Here is a 19408-nt window from a genome sequence, read left to right as displayed (position 1 = left end):
TTTCAAACAGTCTGTTTTAGGGGTTGGAAAATGCTCGACTTGTGGGATGCTACGGTAAAGGTTAGTACAGTACAATACAATACAACTGTATTTATGTAGCGCATTTCATAACAGCTACAGCTGTAACAACGCACCTTACGTTACAATAGCAAAATAGCAATAATATAACAAGTGAAAGCAATAAATGAAAACACAAAATAGTAGTGGGTACGGAAAGTATTCAGACCCCTTGACGTTTTTCATTTTCTGTGTCACTGCAGCCATTTCCCAAAGTCAAAAAAGTTCATTTCTCATTAATCGGCACCCCATCTTGACAGGAAAAAAACTGACATTTCTGCAGTTTTTTTAAAAAAAGAAAAACTGAAATATCATATGTTATAAGTATTCAGACTCTTTTCAGCGACCTTCATATTTAGGAAAGGTCTATATAAGAGCTTACAGCTCACAGTGCATCTCAGAGCAAATGAGAATCATGAGGTCGAAGGAACTGCCCAAGGAGATCAGAGACAGATATTGTGGCAAGGCACAGATCTGGCCAAGGTTACAAAAGAATTTCTGCAGCACTTAAGTGGCCTCCAAAATCCTCAAAGTTTGGATGGAAGAAATTTGGGACGACCACAACCCTTCCACGACCTGACCGTCCAGCCAAACTGAGCAATTGTGGGAGAAGTGCCTTTCTGAGAGGGGTCAGAAGAACCCAAAGATCACTGTGACTGAGCTCCAGATATGCAGTAGGGAGATGGGAGAAAGTTCAAAATTGACCAATCGGGGCTTTACTGCAGAGTGGCCCGACGGAAGCCTGTGGAAGTCTCTGCTCCCAGACTATGAGAAATAAGATTCTCTGGTCTGATGAGACAAAGATTGAACATTTCGATGTTATTTCGAAGCGGTATGTGTGGAGAAAACCAGGCACCGCTCATCACCTGCCCAAGTACTGTAATGAGTAACGTAACCTGCACCAAGCAGCAAGCTGGAACTGACCTCAAACCCTCAAACGGATCAAAAGACATCTTTCCTGCGAGCCCACCCTGACCTAAAGCACAGCGTCTTTTGAAATAACCAACGCACAATCGGACCCATTGTGTCCATGTGAGATTGTGCAGATGTTTGTCTCCTCCAATGTCAGCCCCGAAGACCTCCTCCGTTCGTATCCAGTCCAACCTGATCTCCAGCTGCACTTCGCTACGTTGCTGGTGTTTACTTAACCTCTCTATCTGTCCATCACAGGACATGAGTGCTATAGGGATGGGGGAGGTGGCCGACGTGTGTTTTCCCAGTACCCACAAATAGCGGTCTGTGGAGTGCATGGAAGTCGACGTGTATGTGGTGTGTGGGCGCTGTCTGTCTCCTCTTGAGTGATGATCCAAAAAGAAACACCCGGGGTTTGTATGCATCTCTCCACAGCGCTGACACAGGCCTCTTCAGCTACGTCCCTACTCTTCCGTGAGGTCAAACGCAGGTCGCGGCGATAAAGGCTGAACTTGTGACACTCATCCCGATGCATGAGACGGCTCATTGTGCCGCGACAGATAGCAGACACAATGAGCCCTCGGCCGAGCCCTAGCGTTCGCTGTGTTTCTTTTTCTTGGCTGAGACGGCGTGTAGGGATTCTCTCCTTTATGGTTGGCTAGTGACCCTTTAATCACCCAGTGCTGCTCCCCCTTCATCAGATGTTTGTCCAAATTTCATATCAATGCAAATGAGGTTGGGGAGGACTTCATTCGAGAACACTTTGGCTGATGATTTGTTTTTCAGCAGTGCCTCGGGGAAAAAAGGCTGGCGGACTACAGAATACAGCATGGTGACTCCCCTGCTCTTTCTCACGCCATTTGTTCAAAGAAAGCTCACCTGAAAAGTGCAAAAGCGATTGGTCTGTTGTGTCCACAGGTGTGGATGAATAAAAAAGTGGTCTTTTCAAAAATGTGTCCTCGCCACAAAGCGAGAAGAATATTTTAGGGGCATTGTTATCCCAAATCTTGCTGCCCCGGTTGATTCTGAAAGCTATCCTATTCATGATAGCCGATGAAGCTGAGGTCAACGAACAGTTCAGTACATCTCCTGTGTCACCTTTCTGTCATTTATTATCTGAAACCCATCTTTTAGGGCTTATTGTTCCTGGTAAGAACAACAACACGACATCATACTTGAGATGCTTGAGATAGGCGGTGTAAAATATCAAGGCGTTTTCCTCGTGGGTGTAAAAGGTTTCCTGTCCTTTTAACTCTCCATTTGTTGATGTACAATAACCAAACATACCGTATCTAACCTTGTGACTTTGTCAGGCCCTATCCGACAGCCCTTGGGGAACAAAACGGGGACTGACGTATAAGCGATGTATAAGATCTGTTCTGGCATTGGTTGACTCTATGGAGCTAATGCGAGAGGCGGATTTGGAAAAAAGTTCCCATTAATCAAAAAGGGATTGACCCTGCATTTGTGTCTACGTGTGTCACAGCTGAGTTCCTGCAGCCTTGGACACAGAGGCTCAAATAGAGTCGGAGAAGCAGCAGGTGTACGGCCAACACATGCATCTTCAGACTTATCCCAAGCGCAAACTTAAATTTGCGTCATGAACTTGCTCGCTCGTAATCTCCCGTCGCCTTTTTGCTCATTCATCGAAAAAAAAAAAAAAGACTCCGAGGTCCCCTCGGCAAACCAGGTGGCTAGAAGGAAAGAAAACGTTGTTTGCCCCCACCCCCAACCCCTCCCCCTTGACACACAACAACTCATCACTTTTGCCTCGCACAGCTGTGGCTGTCGACTTTACCATCTAATGCATTTAATAACCATGACCTTCACGCTCAGCCTGTCAAACCTTTATTGGAGCGAGAGGCAGAAAGGCAATAAAAGGCCACAGATGGACGAGGGACAACCCCGCTGACGAGCCCGCAAACAGAGGAGCTTTCCACATGCCATCACGTCTGCCGATGACTTCAATGACTTGGCGTTGGCTGACAGATGTCTGGGCCCTCCGACGTGCATAAATCCAAAACGTCTTGATGGTTTTTTCTTGATGGAAGCGTGTTTGAAAAATCAGAAGGACTCTCAGTCATCCGCATCGCAAGTCAACGCACGCTGAGACTCTGCTGACGGACTAAAAATAATATCTAGGTTACGGGGCCTTGCCAAGCCTCAAACACAACATAGTCTCAGGAAGCGGTCCTTTCAGCGGGTCGCCATAGCGACCGACCACATGCACAAGTCAGACAAGGGTGAGTGGTCAGAGTAGCAGTCAGGCCGTGTTGTCTCCTCGACTATAATAGGTCTAAAACACAGCCTTGGTTTAACTAAGCGCAGATGTGTTGGAGATAGCGGCTTTGCATACACAGGTCAAGCGGCGGGCATCTGATGAGCCAAACTAACCGAGTCATGACATTAGTACCAACGACGGAGAAGAACTTGTTTTTCATACGCTGCCTCCGATGGGCCAGAGTGACCTCGGTGAACCTCGGTGACAGTTTGAACAGCCTCACGCTAAATGCGATCCGCGTGATGAAATCGGGATTGGTTGAAAGGATGAGGATGAACGAATCGCTGTTATGTGTTCCGGTTGTGTGAAGGCGCACTTTGTAACCGATATTTAGGGGGAAAACCACTCCATGTAAAAGCCCGGGACCCTACTGATTTTCAATTACAGCCGAGCCTAGACATCTGTCATAGTTTGTGCCACTTTTCCGTGAATTACCTTTGGTTTTCCACTTCGTAATAGTACCCACGGGAAAGTGTGAAAACGAAACCACGTTGAATGCATCAGTCAGAACGAGACATGCCGACACTCATAAACTCATCACACATAAATGAAGGACAAAGAGGGTTTCCGGCATTTACCTTACAGCAAGGAGACACATTTTACCCGCGAGGAGACTGACAACAACAAGAAATGGACCGCGGAGTGTCATAGTGCAGCTCCTGGAGCTAATATGTGAAAGTAGAGTAACGTTAAAGTAAAGTTAGCATCTGGCATGAACCCATCCATTCATCTGTTTTCTATGCTGCTTATCATTATTAGGACTACGAGTGAGTTGGAGCCTATCCAAAATCAACAAGCTCGGACACACTATTGACTAGGCACTATAAGTAAAACAACGTACGAACTGGTTTTTACCCAGTTTTGCCAATGGAAAAGCTTTAATGACAAGTAGATCCGTGCCAAGTTGTGTAGGTACCATGCAGTGAAAAAGTGGAATAAAACCACTAAACCATCATTTCCGGACGACAAAAGGCACCTAATTAAAAGCTAAATTTAGCTGTAAAAACACATTTGTATACACATTAGCCACTTCTCATTTTTCAACTGTCCTCTCGTTTGTTGCCGGCGATGGTTGGGGTCAGCGATGGTGGGAGTCGGTCGCCAATCAAATAACAGAGACGGTGGTCGCGCTGCAGAGATGGCTGTATTTATGGCACTCGTTCCCAATGTTCATTAAATTCAACTAAAGAGGCATTTTCGCTCAACTACATACAATGTCCCCTATAGTCACTCCTACACAGACGTGTACCGCTACTCACGCACCAAGTTCCGTATTTATCTCTCACAGCCCCCATGCACGCTCCGACCGCAAATGGCCGCTGATTATCCAGTATGAGGGCATGCTCGGACGGTTTCATTGGCCCACTGTGACGTGTTCGGTAATTTCGTTGGTCAGATGTGACAAAACAAAGTGTAAATCTGTTGACGGCTTGAAGCTGGTCAGTAGAAATTCATAAATAAACACCGTCGCATCAGTAGCCGCAGGATTCGAAAAGTGGGGGTAAATTAACGTCTTAAAATCCGGAAAATACGGTGATTTATTACCTTCGGGAGTCTGCAATGTTACTAACTGATGCTCCATCATCATGTGGTTGGCAAGGAACGATTCAGAGGAATTGTCAGCAAACAAGCAGCAAGAAGGTAGCTATTCACCATCAGCATTTTCCATTACAGTCGCAGATAATCCATGTGTGATGAAGAACTTGTACAGGACCAGTACTCATTCATCTGCCCTTCAATCCTGACTTCATTGCTTTCACAGTGGTCTAATGCACTCCAGCTGAATCATTCCATGGCTCGTGGCCACTTGGTGACAGGTTTGAATTGTTGGACGCCTGGGAAACTCTAGCCTTTCCTCAAAATCCATAGTGACGTCACGAGAGGCCGGACCCGAGCGTTACGCTGGCAGGCGTCCAGGTGTGAAAAGGTCCAACTGCGTAAGTGTGAAGCGGAGTGCGGCTGAGTAGGAACATACCTTCTGCAGACGCTCAGGCTGAACAAACAAGCCAGCACTTTATACCTGCTTGAGAAGCGGAGGTGATGGATGCTGACATGTGTAGTGAGTGACACGTCTGAATTCTAAAGCCCAGTCAAATAATACAAACTTCATTGTTCGTGAATTTGCTGCTCCGCAGAGCATTTTGAAAAAGTTTCTCGCATGAAGCGGACAGTTTGTTTACGCAAAACGTCAAACATTGACATTGAATATGTCAACCGCCGAAGGATGAGGGGTCTCGAGAGGAAATGGCCAAGCAAAATAAGGCAGGTAATAGGTTCTTCATTAGTCTATATGTACACAGTGATTGCCATGACGACAGATGCGGAGGATGTAACCTGTGTCGGAAGACCGAGTGTTCGTAGTCAGTGGGAGCAACAAGTCACGGCAACCCTCGCAAAGGTAGTTTATCAATACAAACGTCATGTATCTTAGCAAAAAAAGTATAAAAACAAAAGAAGGCCGTGCCCGTGGGCTGTATTAACAAAAAAACTTCGAACCGAGACAGTTTTCTATGACACCGTTGGCCTTCAAATTTGGCACTCCGATTTGACACAAAGCTATAAAACTTTCTGGCTAGGCTAAATGCAAATTCTGGTAAAGTGAAATTAAACATTGGGGTTTGGTTCGGTCCTGTAAACAGTTCTACTTAGCTGGATTTGGGGCTGTCGGTTTTCCACTTCAAAATAGTATCGCTGGAAACTGCGAAACCCACGCCACACTGAACACATCAGTCGGAAAAAGATACGCTAACAAACCAATCATGGAGGAGACCGAGGGTTTCCTGTATTTACCTGGCAAGTTATACCAAAGAAGACTGAGGGCAGCAAGAAAATAGACACACTGCATAAATGTTGACACTGCAAAGTATAATACTACACAGGCAAGGACACAACAGCAGGGAATGAGTCATGCCTAATTCATTAAATGGTTTCAAAAAAAAAAAAAAATCCAGATGTCAAAATTCCAGGACCTGCACTTTTATTTGGATCCATGCTGATGCTGAATGCGTTGTGCCTCGGCCAAGTCACGTGAAAGCTCGTTATGCAGCTTTTGGTAAGTCCTTTGCACAAACAAACGGTAATAAAAACGTAACCTTCCTGGCGGCGTCCCTAATAGAGACTTGAATATGAAATTTGGCTCGGCTCAGCTAAGTGTCAATGGCCTCGGCCTTGGTAACAGCTCTGTGCTCCAGGTAGCGAGTTGAGCCAAGGTTGAGTTGACTGGAGCAGGTTACAACACATGGTGTCTTTTGAACGGAGCCGTGCAGCTGCGGAGAAAACAGATTCCATTTGGCAACGGCGGGCGCCCCAAAAAATTCCCCATGGCGCATTTACATGGACGCAGAGTTGAAAGCAGACGTCCGCTAAGTATTTCTCTCTTCGCCGCGAGCAGAGAGGGAGAACTGGCTCCACATGAAGCCATACGTTCACTCAAAAATGCGCATAATGGAGCAGCTAGCGTGGAATTAAGGTGTCTTTCCAAGACTCTTCAAAAGGGAGAATTTCAGTGAACCTTTCGCGACGCAAGTGCGCGGTGCGGCTAGTCGACGCTTTGAGTAAGCCGTCCACCAGGCCAGCCGGCCGAAAAGAGAGCCGGGTGGGTTGACGGATCACTGGGAGGGCAGCTCGCCAAGCGAACGGTAAAGCTGTGCTACCGACGGATCGGTGCGACTTCGCCGTGCTATCCGGGTCGATACGTTGTCGGGTACAATGCAACACAACTTCTCCATAGCCTTGAAGCAAACTGAACTGAGCGAATCTGAACGTCATCTCGGTTCAGACTCGCGGCAGATTTCCATTGGTATTGAAATACAGCGCAAAAACAAACATCTAATGCCTAACCGCTCTGAGTTTGTTTGGACGTTTGGTGGGCCCCAAGTGTCAAAACACCCTCAGGCACCTCTAAAGCAAATCCAATTAAGATCCATTTTGAGGTCTCTATCAACAACAACAAGTGGCCCAGAAAGGGAATCGAATTCTTTTTCTGTCGGTTGGTCATATTTGCGACCGCACAAAAAATGTACAATCTGCATTTTCCGCATCACACTCTGCTACTACCCAAGCGTCCTTTTCAACCTCCCCTAAATTCGACACGCGATACTGCCGTTCTTTCATTGAATCTCTCTTCCAAATACTTACTGTTTCTTCCCTTGCCCCCCCACCCCGCCTCCCTCAGAGGTCACCTCTGAGGTCATTTCGTATAAGCCAGCGGCTCGGCAAGCCGCTTCGCACCTGAAGTTGGTCGTCAAGCAGCGGCGAGCGGTCTTGAATGGCGGCATTGTTGTCCCCGCGGGGAGGCTCAGACAGCAGCGCGCCCGCCGACGACCACAATGGGAGCTTTAAGGGCCTGGAATAATTTGACTAAACGCATGGGATTTGCGACTGTGGATTATCACCGTTCAGCCACGCAACCAACTGACCAATCAGCCCCCACCTTCCGAGCCACTAACCCCGCCCCCCCCCCCGTTAGAGTCGCATTGTTTTGGATGAATCAATTCACATTTTTAGGATTCTAAGCTCTCCTGTTCTATTGAATGCCGTGCATGTGACGCCGGTTGATCCAATCCGGCTCAAAGTGTTGTTCCGACACGTTATTTACGACCTGTCCCTTCTCTGCTTCCAATGCCGCTTCTTGAGAGAATCGCTCTCCGGCACCTTTTTGCTGCGGCGATGGAGAAGATAAGGGGTTTATATTCTTAAAAGGGTGATCTTGGAGGGGGTAAAGGGCGCAGCCTGCCTTTAGAAGAGCTTAAAGCCCAGTGTGGCGAATTAAATAGAATACCCAGACAGAATTAGTTCCGAGGCAGACTGGGTCCTAGTCTATGAAACGAAACAATTAGATGGATTAAACGCAATAAGTCCGACTGCACCGCCGCAGCTGGGTTATGGTTTCCACCACACCCGGGAGGCGGCTGCGAGTCATATGCGTCGCGATACAACTAGGGCGAGGGAAAGCATGGTTCGACTCACTTCGCTTTCGGCGGCATTTGGGTCATTTTCAATGTACAGTCTGATACTTGGGTACACTTTAAGAGACAATTATACCCCTCGCGTCACTCGTGCGGCGCTAGCGTGCAAATCAATGCTGTCACTTTCCTCTTTTGTATTTACCGTTAGGTATTTTCTTACATAATAACTCAACTGCAGGCGGCGTCAGGCGTCTATTGGGGGTAAGGCATTTTCACCCGCTCTCTGCTCGCCATGCATACCACCGCCCGCGTTTCTCCATTCCGGCAGTTTTGTTAACCTCTTTGTTCCCCCAAATAACGTTTGATCCATCTTTTCAATGTTCTGCCCCAAACCACTTGAACAGTCTGCAACAAATGATGAAAATCACCTCATCCAATCCCAATATCATCACTTAAAAAGTTAGTGAGGGTTCACTGCATCTGTTTGTTTGCACATTTTGAACCATTTATCCACCATATGCTATAATAATAGTGTAACGTATTGCCTTACCCGGATGAGTAAAGGTTCAACAACATTTGCAGGGAAGGGTGTGGGGGGGGGGGGGGGTATTTAAACTGTACAATGGGCTGTATACATTTCCTCCGTTTATTTGTCTGAAGTGGATGACGTACTTAACTATTAACTCATTCACTGCCATTAATGAATGTACTTGTCTTTTCACAGTCCATCTATTCAATCCCAGGAATTTATTTATATATATTTTTTCACATTTTTTTTTTTTTTTTCAAACGTCAGGGTAAAAGAGGGTCTGAAAATGTCCGGCAGTGAATGAGTTCATTGGTAATTAACTGGGGAACGACATCTATAAGAATGACTAATTGTGGAAATACGGTACGGGGGGGGGGTCTCCTCAGTTCACAAAGGAGTTTCCGTTCTTACGATAACGGGTGGTGCTACACCGGGACACCCGTCAGAACATTTTTATGTATCCCCACTCAAGCCTGAACGAATTTTCTTTGATATTCAAAAATGTATTTATAAATTATTTTCTCAGCCCCCACCCCCTCCCTCTATGTATCATCAGTCATCAGTTTAACCCTGGGACAGAAAAAAATGCGGGCGCCATCCCTGCTTAAGATTGTGACAGCTGTCCAAATTCACAAGTTCAATAGCGGTTAGGTCAAAATTTAACTAAATACTTGTATGAAAACAACTATTTGGCCATAAATACAAAACGTAAAGGTAGAGCCGCAAATGTAACGCAGTGAGTACATCGGTAACCGAGCGATTCTTCTTCAGTTAAGCGGCCATAACGCCCCCTGTAAATCCTCATATACCCTCTTAGTGTCGTGATGTCACACTAATCAACACTAGCATCGCAATCCCAGCAAAACACCCTGTGACGGATATTTGACTCCTCATATCTACCGCGGCGAAACAAACCGTACAGCTCGGTGGAAACAGAATGCAATTTATCACATCATGGGAGTGGGGCAAACATTCACAAGTTGCATTTTCCATAAAGACCAACTGCCAACTGCTGTCGGGGGAGCAACTAAACCGAGACCGGTGAGATTCCACTTCTACTAGGGGATGATCACTATCAGTGGTCCGAGATGTTCCAGGATTTGGGTGATGATGGTGACGACGGTGGGGCATTTTCAGGAAATCCAGACAGACACCCGCGGACAATTTCTTTCGGCATTTCGTTTGAGCAACAGTGGAACAAATTGTCAAACGCCAGCAGTCCAAATAATCCCCAATGCTGGCATTTCTGCTTGTCTGACTGGCAGCTTGACTGATGAATTTACTGACGGGCCGGTTGGCTTTTTGAGCTACCCGCTCAGCCAACAACAGTGCCCCCCACCCCCCCGCCGCTCCTTATCCACCTGCAGTAAAAAAGGCCCTTTTGTCAGCGGGGCCTAATTTGATCTGACGCACACCCTACACATGTGGAACAGCTCAGCCGCCGCACACTTTTTTTGTCATGACGTGTCAAGAAGAGGCAAGGCGAGACGGACGCGGGAGGAGGCGAAGAGCATGGAGAAGAAAGCGCGAAAGCGACAGTCCGTCGCGCAAAAATGCAGACCTTCCACGCGTGTTTTATTTCCTCCCGCCACTGCAGAAGAAAATGCAATTCTCGGGCTACACTTGGCATTAAAAACATAGCCTTTTGGCCGAGGATCATTTTGCAAGAGATCAAGCGATACGTTTATTATTGCCGCAGATAACCACACCGCACTGTAGGATAAAGGATTCTACCTTGCACAGGTCTACCTGCAATTCTGTGCCCTATGACAGTGAAACAAAATGAATAAAAGTCTTCTAAATTTGACGCATTACAGAGAAGAGTGTTGTTACACTGCCAAAAACGTTTTTATACGTCTTTTCACAGTCCAGCCATTCAATGCCAGGAACTTATTTATATTTTTTTTCTTTTTTTTTTTTTTTTTCCAAACATAAGGGTAAAAGAGGGTCTGAAAATGTCTGGTAGTTAATGAGTTAAGAAGCCTGACAAATTTGAATGACTGAAGAAATCGCAGAGTGCATGAATCAAGGATTCAAAATCATGAAGAATCAAGCCGTTCTCTCCGCTCTCAAATGGGCGGCCATTTTGTCGGGTTTCTGTCGACCGAAAATGACATCACAACCACTCGAGGCTCAGGTAATGACCAATCACGGCTCAGCTTCAGTAAACAGGTTAGCCGTGACTGGTCGTTACGTGAGCCCTGAGCAACTGTGATGTCATTTTCAGTCGACAGAACTGACAAAATGGCCGCCCCCAGAGATGGCTAAAAACAGGTGGATTAACTCTTATTCCACAAACGCACTATTGATCAGAATGCCGTGTTTCAACGAGTGGGCCTGCTGGGAACACATTCTTGAAAAAAATATGTTTGGGTTGATTTCCGCTTTAATGCCAAAACACGTGATTGCCGATTAAGCGACTTCAAGCAATAATGGTCAAGCGCAGCGGTCACGTTGACGTGTTGACTTATCAGATCAACCCCTTCAATTTCTCAACATACTCTGCCCCCTGCTGCACTGGAATGCAAAATTCATCAGCACCGCCATCGGCTGACGCTTTGCACCAGTTTATCTTTCTTTATTTAAATTGTCAACACTCATTCATCCGCGCAACTCGAGATTGGATCCAAGTGTTGCTTTGGAGGGAAAACAAAACGGCATTTTCTTTTCATTTCCTTTTTTTTTTCTTTTCTTTTTTAGATCGCCGAGAATTAGCGGCGGGCTGTTTCTCTTTCCTCCATTTAACTCACTGGCTACAAAAGCGCCTCTTAGCCGCCCGTCTCCCGGCCACTCAGCCCCCTCACGGGTCAGGCCGACTGCGGCCCTCTCTTGCCTATTTTGAGTAATTGCTCGTGGCAGTCAAGGTGTCCGCATAAGGGCCTGTCATAAGCAATCCGCTGGCATGAGTAGAGGCCTTGTGCATGAACCTAATCCAGTCAAAATGGAATGACAGAGGGGATTAAGAAGTTACTCAACAGCTCAAATAAAAGTCGGTTGGGTGGTCTTTTGGAGCTCGAAAAGTAACAAAACAATGAAGATGACTTTTTTTTTTTTATGTACCTAGGCAGAAAAGCACTCGTTTTCATTGCGGTAGATAAGTTCCAGACCAACACGGTTTTGGCACAGAGAGATTTTTTTGAAAAATATAGTGACATACTTTAAACACATTTGAAATGATTAAAACGCACTTTTTAAACACATTTGAACTCAAACTGGAAGTATAAAATGTGTCGAAGATAGCGTACACTTTTGTAATGTCTGTGTGTTAGCTATGTTCCTTTATTTATTTGGATTTTATTGAATATTTATGGATCCCTGTAAGGCAAGTGGGAACATATTGTCATTTGCAATGCCGACCGATGCAATCCAATGCCGCGGACAGCGGACTAAAACAAAGCAAAATAAAAGCAAATATAAATATAGTGTCGACTAGGGCTGCTCGATTAGGAAAAAAATATGAATCACGGTTATTTTAGTAATAATTGAAATCACGATTATTTAAACGATCATTTATATTAAAACAAGAAAATGTTTAATGTAACACGTAAAAAACATAAAGACAAATACATGTCTGTGACACACTATAATTATGTAATTTCCTTTTGGGACCAACCAAAATTTATAAAATGAGTTATTATAAAATAAAAAAAAAGTTCAAATGTACAAATTCAAGGATGATTTTCTTGCGTAAACAAACATAGTTCGTTGGATATAAATGCATTTTAATAATCATTGTTTACGATGATGCCAATTATTAAATCGTGGAGTGTAATAATCGAAATTGTAATTGAATTTCGATTAATTGCACAGCCCTAATGTAGACACCAAAATGTGCTGTGTGGAAAACTGCCGAATACATTATATGATGGTGAATACCAGGTTATAAACGGTTCAAAAACAGGTGCAGCGATCAAACGTTGCAAAGATAATCGACCAGTGGTAGCGCGGGTGGTGGTACGCATGGTGAGCAGTGAGCAAAGACAGGGTGGCGATTTGCCCGTGAGTGTTTGATACGGGGTGTGTACATGAAGCCTTTTTATTCCGATCAGTCTTTTCATCCCAATAAATGTGTCCATGTAAACGTCGCCATTGATATTATTATTATTATTATTATCGTGTCGTGCTTTTTTACTCAATTCAAGTGTACTCTATTTGACTGTATTTGTGTTTACTATGTAGCCGATACACAGCAAGCACTGGAATGCATACACACGCACCCAACACGCACACTTGCTAAGAGGACAATAACAAAGCAGGCATCACGTCACATCATCATCCATCCACACATCCCCGACTGCAGGTATGCTTCCCGTAAGCGCGGGCTTAAAACACGCGCACACGCACCCGCACACACGCACACACACACACTGCCCCAGAGGCTCACTTCCCAACACAGCATTTCCTGAAAATGACGACCACTAGAATGCGTGCTGTGGCCAGACCCAAGGTGAGAGAGACAATATAATACAAAAAAAAAAAAAAAAGAAAAAAAACGGATAAAAGATCCCGCGCGCACTTTGTTCCAAGCGAGATTGTTGTAGATTAAAAGAAAACATATCACGTTGCTGTAGCCGGGTGTTTCGGAGAGGACCGCAACTTTTTGTTCGACGCCCGCCGCAAAGGCTGCGAAGGCTTTGGCGCCGAGCACAAAGAAAAACACAGCTTTGATAGAGAGGAAAAAATGTGGTTTTCCTTGATTATTTTCTTTTTCTGCTTTCCCTGCACGGCAGGATGGAAAAGCGGGGCTAGAAATATGACAATGAGCAGGGCCACGTCGCTCGGTAATGGTTGGTGTGAGATGGACTCGCCGCCAAGACACGCCTGACACCAAAACTCGGGGAGGAAATTCAAATAAAAACCTCGACAAGGACATTTCCACTTAATCCAAACACTGCACTTAACATTATCCTTCTTGCTCGGGGTGGAAATGAGAGCAGAAATGATGGCATCTTGACTTTGGGGGGAGGGGGGGAAAGCCACAGAACAAAGGGTTAAGTGAGGAGTAGAGGAGGTAGAGGAGTGATGTTGCAACAGTGCATCCTGCTGGTCGTGAAAGGAAGTGGGCACCCTCCACTCTCCCCATCCATCCTCTGGCTATCATGCTTGTTCTCGTTAGGGTCACGCATGAGTTGGAGCCTGTCCCAGTTGACGGTGGGAAAGAGGCGGGCTACACTCTGCGTTGGTTCGGAGAAAAAAAAATGCAAACTGTGCACAGGAAGTCCAGAAACGAACCGTGAGGTGTATATATGTATATATATGTGTATGTATATATATATATATATATATATATATATATATATATATATATATATATATATTTGTGTTTTTTTTTTTTTTAATTGTATAATGTAATGGTAAAAACACAATGTACTGTATTTTAAAGCCAAAGATATTTAATAACAGAATATGTATTTGACTTGCTAAAGTGCTAATTACATCAAGAAAATCTACTAAAACCAAGCACACTATTTGTTAACGGGTCTTAAAATCAGATCAACCATATATGTATGAAAACATGTAAGAAAAATTGTATAAATTAGATTGCAATTTGCGTTTTTTTTTTTTTTTTTTTACTATTGATTGACAAAGGAGGTATTTAATGTTCCAAACTGTATTATTTTACAACTGAATTTATTTGTACTTAAATGTGTCTTTGCACCGCGCCTTCCATTTGTTGCCCGGAAATATTTAGTAAGCCTATATTTAAAAGTCATTTTTAAAATGTTGCTAATTATAATATACCTTTTATAATGTATTTATTTATTTTGAGTGTGTGTCCACAATAGACTCTGATCTTATAGAATTAAAGAAAAAAGAAAAAAAAAAGAAAGAACACGATCACTGTTTGAAATTTTAGGCTGCATCATGAGAATTGATGCATTTATTTTTTTTATTAGTTTACTGCGGAACCTCTTTGACATGGGGGCTCTCGCCACATCTGCTTTTGATAAAAATGGACTAGCAGTGAGTGTTGAAAATGACAATCGTACTAAGAATCTGACATTTACAGCACGTACACACTTGCGGTATATAAGGTGTGTGGCCTTTCAGCACCAGAGAGAATTTATCGGCGGGGGGGGATTATTAGTCCCATTTACTGCCATGGCCCACCCAGGGGGGCTCTCTTACTATAAACTGTGCTCTATATGGCTCCAATTAACAGCAGTGGAACATTACAGCAGCCAGCAAGGTGACAGACATGTGAGGGGTTCAGCTAAAAAAATAAAATAAAATAAAAAAAAAATGTTTTTTTTAAATCCATCAGTGGCAGAAAGTAAGTGCAAATATCTAAATCGATTTTTCTGTCGACTGAAAATGACATCACACACCCTCAGGGCTCAGATAACGACCAATCGCGGCCCCCTTGTTTTCTGAAGCCGAGCTATGATTGGTCGTTATCTGAGCCCTGAGGGTGTGTGATGTCATTTTCAGTCGACAGAAGTGACAAAATGGCCGCTCCCTTAGCTGGCTAAAAATGGGTGGATTAACTATTATTCCACAAATGCAATATTTATCAGAATGCCTTGTTTCAACGAGTGGGCCTGCATAGGACATATTCTTGAAAAAATATATGTTTGGGTTGACTTCTACTTATTACTAAGTACAGAATGTGATTACTTTTACCACCTCTGGTCATGTCTTCAAGACAAAATATGTCAAAACAGGAATCTTAATTCGTAATCACAAAGTACTTGATCCGAGATGGCTAAGGTAGCTTGCCTCAAATTTTCAAGCAAAATTTTCAATTGACCTTCTTCAAAGTTTCAGCTATTGTTTTCCATTGAAGGAGTGAGAAACTCATTGATTTTGACATTCTTTGACAAAAGGAGGCTGAGGTAGCTACCCTGGGCCAAATGTCACTTTTTAGGCTACGTGTTTCTTTGCCAAAATTTCCAAGCGCTTTTCTTCAACGTTTCAGGTATTGTTTCCCATCCACAGAGCAAGACTCATTTTGATTGGCTTTGGACACAAGGAGACTAATGCGTTGAATAAGATCCGTCACAAAATTTGAGTTTTCCTAATTGTTAGCTACAGGCTTCTTGTCAACTGACTTTCAGGAATTAGCACAACAAGAATCCTATTTTGGAGATTCTAAAAATCTTTGACTTTTCCAATTGTCTTCAAACGTTTAACTCCTCTCCCACATGTCATATATCCCCATTTTTGACATTTGCAAGGGGAGTGGGCGTGGCCCTCCAATCACAGGCCCCCACGGACGAGCTCTGTCAACAGGCCTTCCATTCATCTCCGGGGCCGGAACGACAGAGGCGGCTTTCTGACGGAGCTTCGCCACCTGGCCGCCGATGGACGCGACATCAGAGGTCGGGTGGCGGCGGCACTGGTCGCCACACCTGAATAAATCCTCCTCCTCCTTGTACTCACACCCGCCCCCACACACCCCAACCTCTCCAACCACCAAGTCTCGAAATCCACATCAAATGGCGTGAAATCCTGCGAGCACAAGAGGCCAGCCAAAAGCAATGCGGAGGAAGCCTTCATCGGCCTGTACAAACAGGCCACTCAGGTGCCGCCGCACACTGCACTTTTCATCCACGGGGAGGGCCAGGCGAGAAGATGGAGTGTATTTATCCAGGTGTCGGCGCTAATGTCAGATCAGAGAGAGGGGGGGGCGGGGGGGGCACCTCACAGGGACAGGGTAGCATCTATACCGAGTTTGGGACTCTTCCAAGTAAAAACTGGGTTGGGGTTTAATATGACTTGCATTCTGCAGTTGTCAGCGTAATGACATGCCGTTAAATGCACCTTACATATGACAGGAAATTACTTTTTTTTTTTTTTTTTTTCAATTAAAGTGGAAGTCAACCCAAATATAGATTTTTTTAAAAATATGTTCTATGCCCGCGACCCTTGTGAGGATAAGCGGTGTCGATAACGGATGGATGGATATGTTCTATGCAGGCCCACTAGTTGAAACACAGCATTCTGATTAATATTGCGTTTGTGGAATGTGAGTTAATGCGAAAGTCAACGCAAACATATTTCTTTCAAGAATATGTTCTATGCAAGCCCACTAGTTGAAACAGGGCATTCTGATAAATATTGCGTTTGTGGAATAAGTGTTAATCCACTCGTTTTTAGCCATCTCCGGGGGCGGCCATTTTGTCTTCTGTCGACTGAAAATGACATTTGACCTGTTTTCTGAATCTGAGCCGTGATTGGTCGTTATGAGCAGTTGTGATGTCATTTTCAGTCTACAGAAGACAAAATGGCCGCCCCCAGAGATGGCTAAAAACGAGTGCATTTGGCTGCTTAACTTATATGCAAAATTAATCAGAATGCCGTGTTTCAACTTGTGGGCCTGTTGGGAACATATTCTTGACAAAAACATGTTTGAGTTGACTTCCGCTTTAAGCAACAAAATCAGCCCATTTTTAGCCATCTCTGGGGGCAGCCATTTTGTTACTTCCGTCGACTGAAAATGACATCACAGTCGCTCAGGGCGCAGATAACGACCAATCATAGCTCAGCTTCAGAAAACAGGTGAGCCGTGATTGGTCGTTACCTGAGCAGTTGTGATGTCATTTTCAGTCGACAGAAGTGACAAAATGGCCACCCACTTAGATGGCTGAAAACGGATGCATTTTGCTACTTCACTCATATTTCATATTAATCATTTTCAACTATTCGGCCTGCATAGAACATATTCTTCAAAAAAATGCTTTGGGTTGACTTCACTTTAAGGTGTGGGTGACAAAAAAAGTATAGCTATTGCATATTTCTGTCTATCTTTGTTCAACATCCAAGACAATGGACTAATCCGAAACTATTTGCGAGGGATGAGACCAGAGCCCTGCTGCGAAAACGAAAAAAAAAACAGCAACCAACATTCACACATGAAGGATTTCCAGTCTTCACTTAACCCACTATGCATTTTTGGGGGGGGGAACACATCAAACTCCACACAGGAAAGCCGGAGCCGAGATTCAAACCCCGAACCTCAGTACGTACTGATCACTAAAACACGGAGCAAACCGCAAGTGGTTAACATAGGTTATTATTGATTTATTTTTTCCTTCTACAATTTCTTATCAAAAGCACGAAGAATATAGTCGAACAAACAGTAGATGCTTGTCACATCCCAAACATTTGTCAAAGGAGACACCGTGCACGGTTTGAAAGGGCTCCTGCGCACACATTGTGCCCCGAACGGAACGCGTATGCTGGCACCGCCCCCGCCGTGCTGCGGCTATCACAGTACAGTGTACAAGACAAGCATACAGAGGCCACACAGACAAAAAGTCAATTTGTTCACGGCAACGGCCGCACAAAAGGCGCCAGTTGCTCGGCAGAGAGGGCCCCCCACTTAAAGAGGCCGGGGGCCGTCATGCATGCGTCCAGTGACTCCCGTGGCGCTGCTGCGCTGCCTTTTCATTATTTATCTCCGGCCAGTTCGGGAGAGGGGGGAACTAATTAAGGGCTGCCCGCAGGTGGGCCGTGCAGGCTTTTACAGGTCCGGGGATGAAGACAGAAGGACTGACCGCCTCAGGTTACGGGACGATTTTATATTTAACGTTCTGTTCTGTTTTCAGGTGCGGTGGAGCCATGCCGTTCACGCCCACAGAGAATTCATTTTGCGTCTTGGAATATGCTCGCACGCAGTCACCCGAGACTGCGCAGCGTGCCTTCAATGTAAAATTTGAAAAACTTGACCGACTGGAAAAGGAATTTGGACTTGAAATGGGTACCAGAATAAATGTACGATCTTCAACACCTAAATTGTTCAAGTTCATTGAGCTAGACTTAGAAGTTTTCAAAAGAATTGCTTTTTTTTTTTTTAAATTAATTAATTTATTTTGAAAAGAAAAAAAACATAGTAATTGAAAATTATGGTGGGGGAAATAATTCGAACACCCTGTATATAGATAGTTAATACAGTACAAAAGTTCTACTGGACATGTCATGGGCTGATTTAAAGCAAAAAAGAAATAAATAAATGACTTTTTCCATTTGTTAATTAACAGTAGAGAAAGATTAAAAAAATAGAATAAAATAAAAAAAAGGAAGACATTTATAATTCATACATTGTACAAAAGGCCACTTGAATTCATCTTGAGTTCATATAAAGCAGAAAAGAAGAGTCCATTATTATCATTGCTATTGTTACTTTACTACCTCTAGTAGTAAAAAAAACAGTAAAAACATAACAATAAGAAGAAGACAAAAACTATGAAAAGTACAAAAATAAAAATAAAAAAATAATTTTAAAAAATCTAAATGAAACAGATTGAATATGCTGTTATAAAAACATAGAAATAAAAAAGAAAACACGGTTTTCATGAACTAGATATATTTTTTAAATTGTTGGCTAAGAAACATTGAGGAATTTGTGTGTTTCAACGGCTCGAAAATGCATGTAAATTAAACCACGATGACTCTGCAGTAGTAGTAGTAGTAGTCATACTAGAAGCACAAAAGAGTCACAAGGCCAAAGTGGGTATGTTGACTCTAGATGTGCGTAATCCTGTTCACACCCACACACTGAAAACACACACACTTCCTTGGTGGTGGCAGTCGAGTCTTTAAAGCTTTGTGCAAGTTTTTTTTTGGGGGGGGGGTGGGGGGGATTGCACGCATACGCTAGCCTACACAACTTCCTCTTCGGAGGCCCGGTGATGACTATGCTGACGCTTCTCACACATATAAAAGAAAAAAAAAAAAAAAAATCCTCCCACGCAGCCGCAAAGTAACAGTCTCATTTCG

The 19408-nt window shown here is 44.1% G+C and overlaps 1 protein-coding gene and 1 long non-coding RNA gene across 6 annotated transcripts in view; one reads left to right on the top strand and one right to left on the bottom strand.

Moving 5' to 3' along the window:
- The window catches only part of kcnq1.2 (potassium voltage-gated channel, KQT-like subfamily, member 1.2), a 160509-nt gene that overhangs the window by 105414 nt on the left and 35687 nt on the right, over positions 1-19408 (bottom strand). The gene's annotated exons all lie outside the window — the stretch shown is intronic.
- Positions 12975-18409, top strand: LOC147149153 (uncharacterized). The gene is made up of 3 exons (XR_015086358.1): positions 12975-13133; positions 15865-16211; positions 18238-18409. It is a non-coding gene; the product is annotated as an uncharacterized LOC147149153 (long non-coding RNA).

Source organism: Filicampus tigris, chromosome 4, assembly GCF_054856515.1.
Source record: "Filicampus tigris isolate MCC_2025a chromosome 4, RoL_Ftig_1.0, whole genome shotgun sequence".
NCBI classification, from domain to species: domain Eukaryota; kingdom Metazoa; phylum Chordata; class Actinopteri; order Syngnathiformes; family Syngnathidae; genus Filicampus; species Filicampus tigris.
This window is presented reverse-complemented; position numbering and strand designations above follow the sequence as displayed.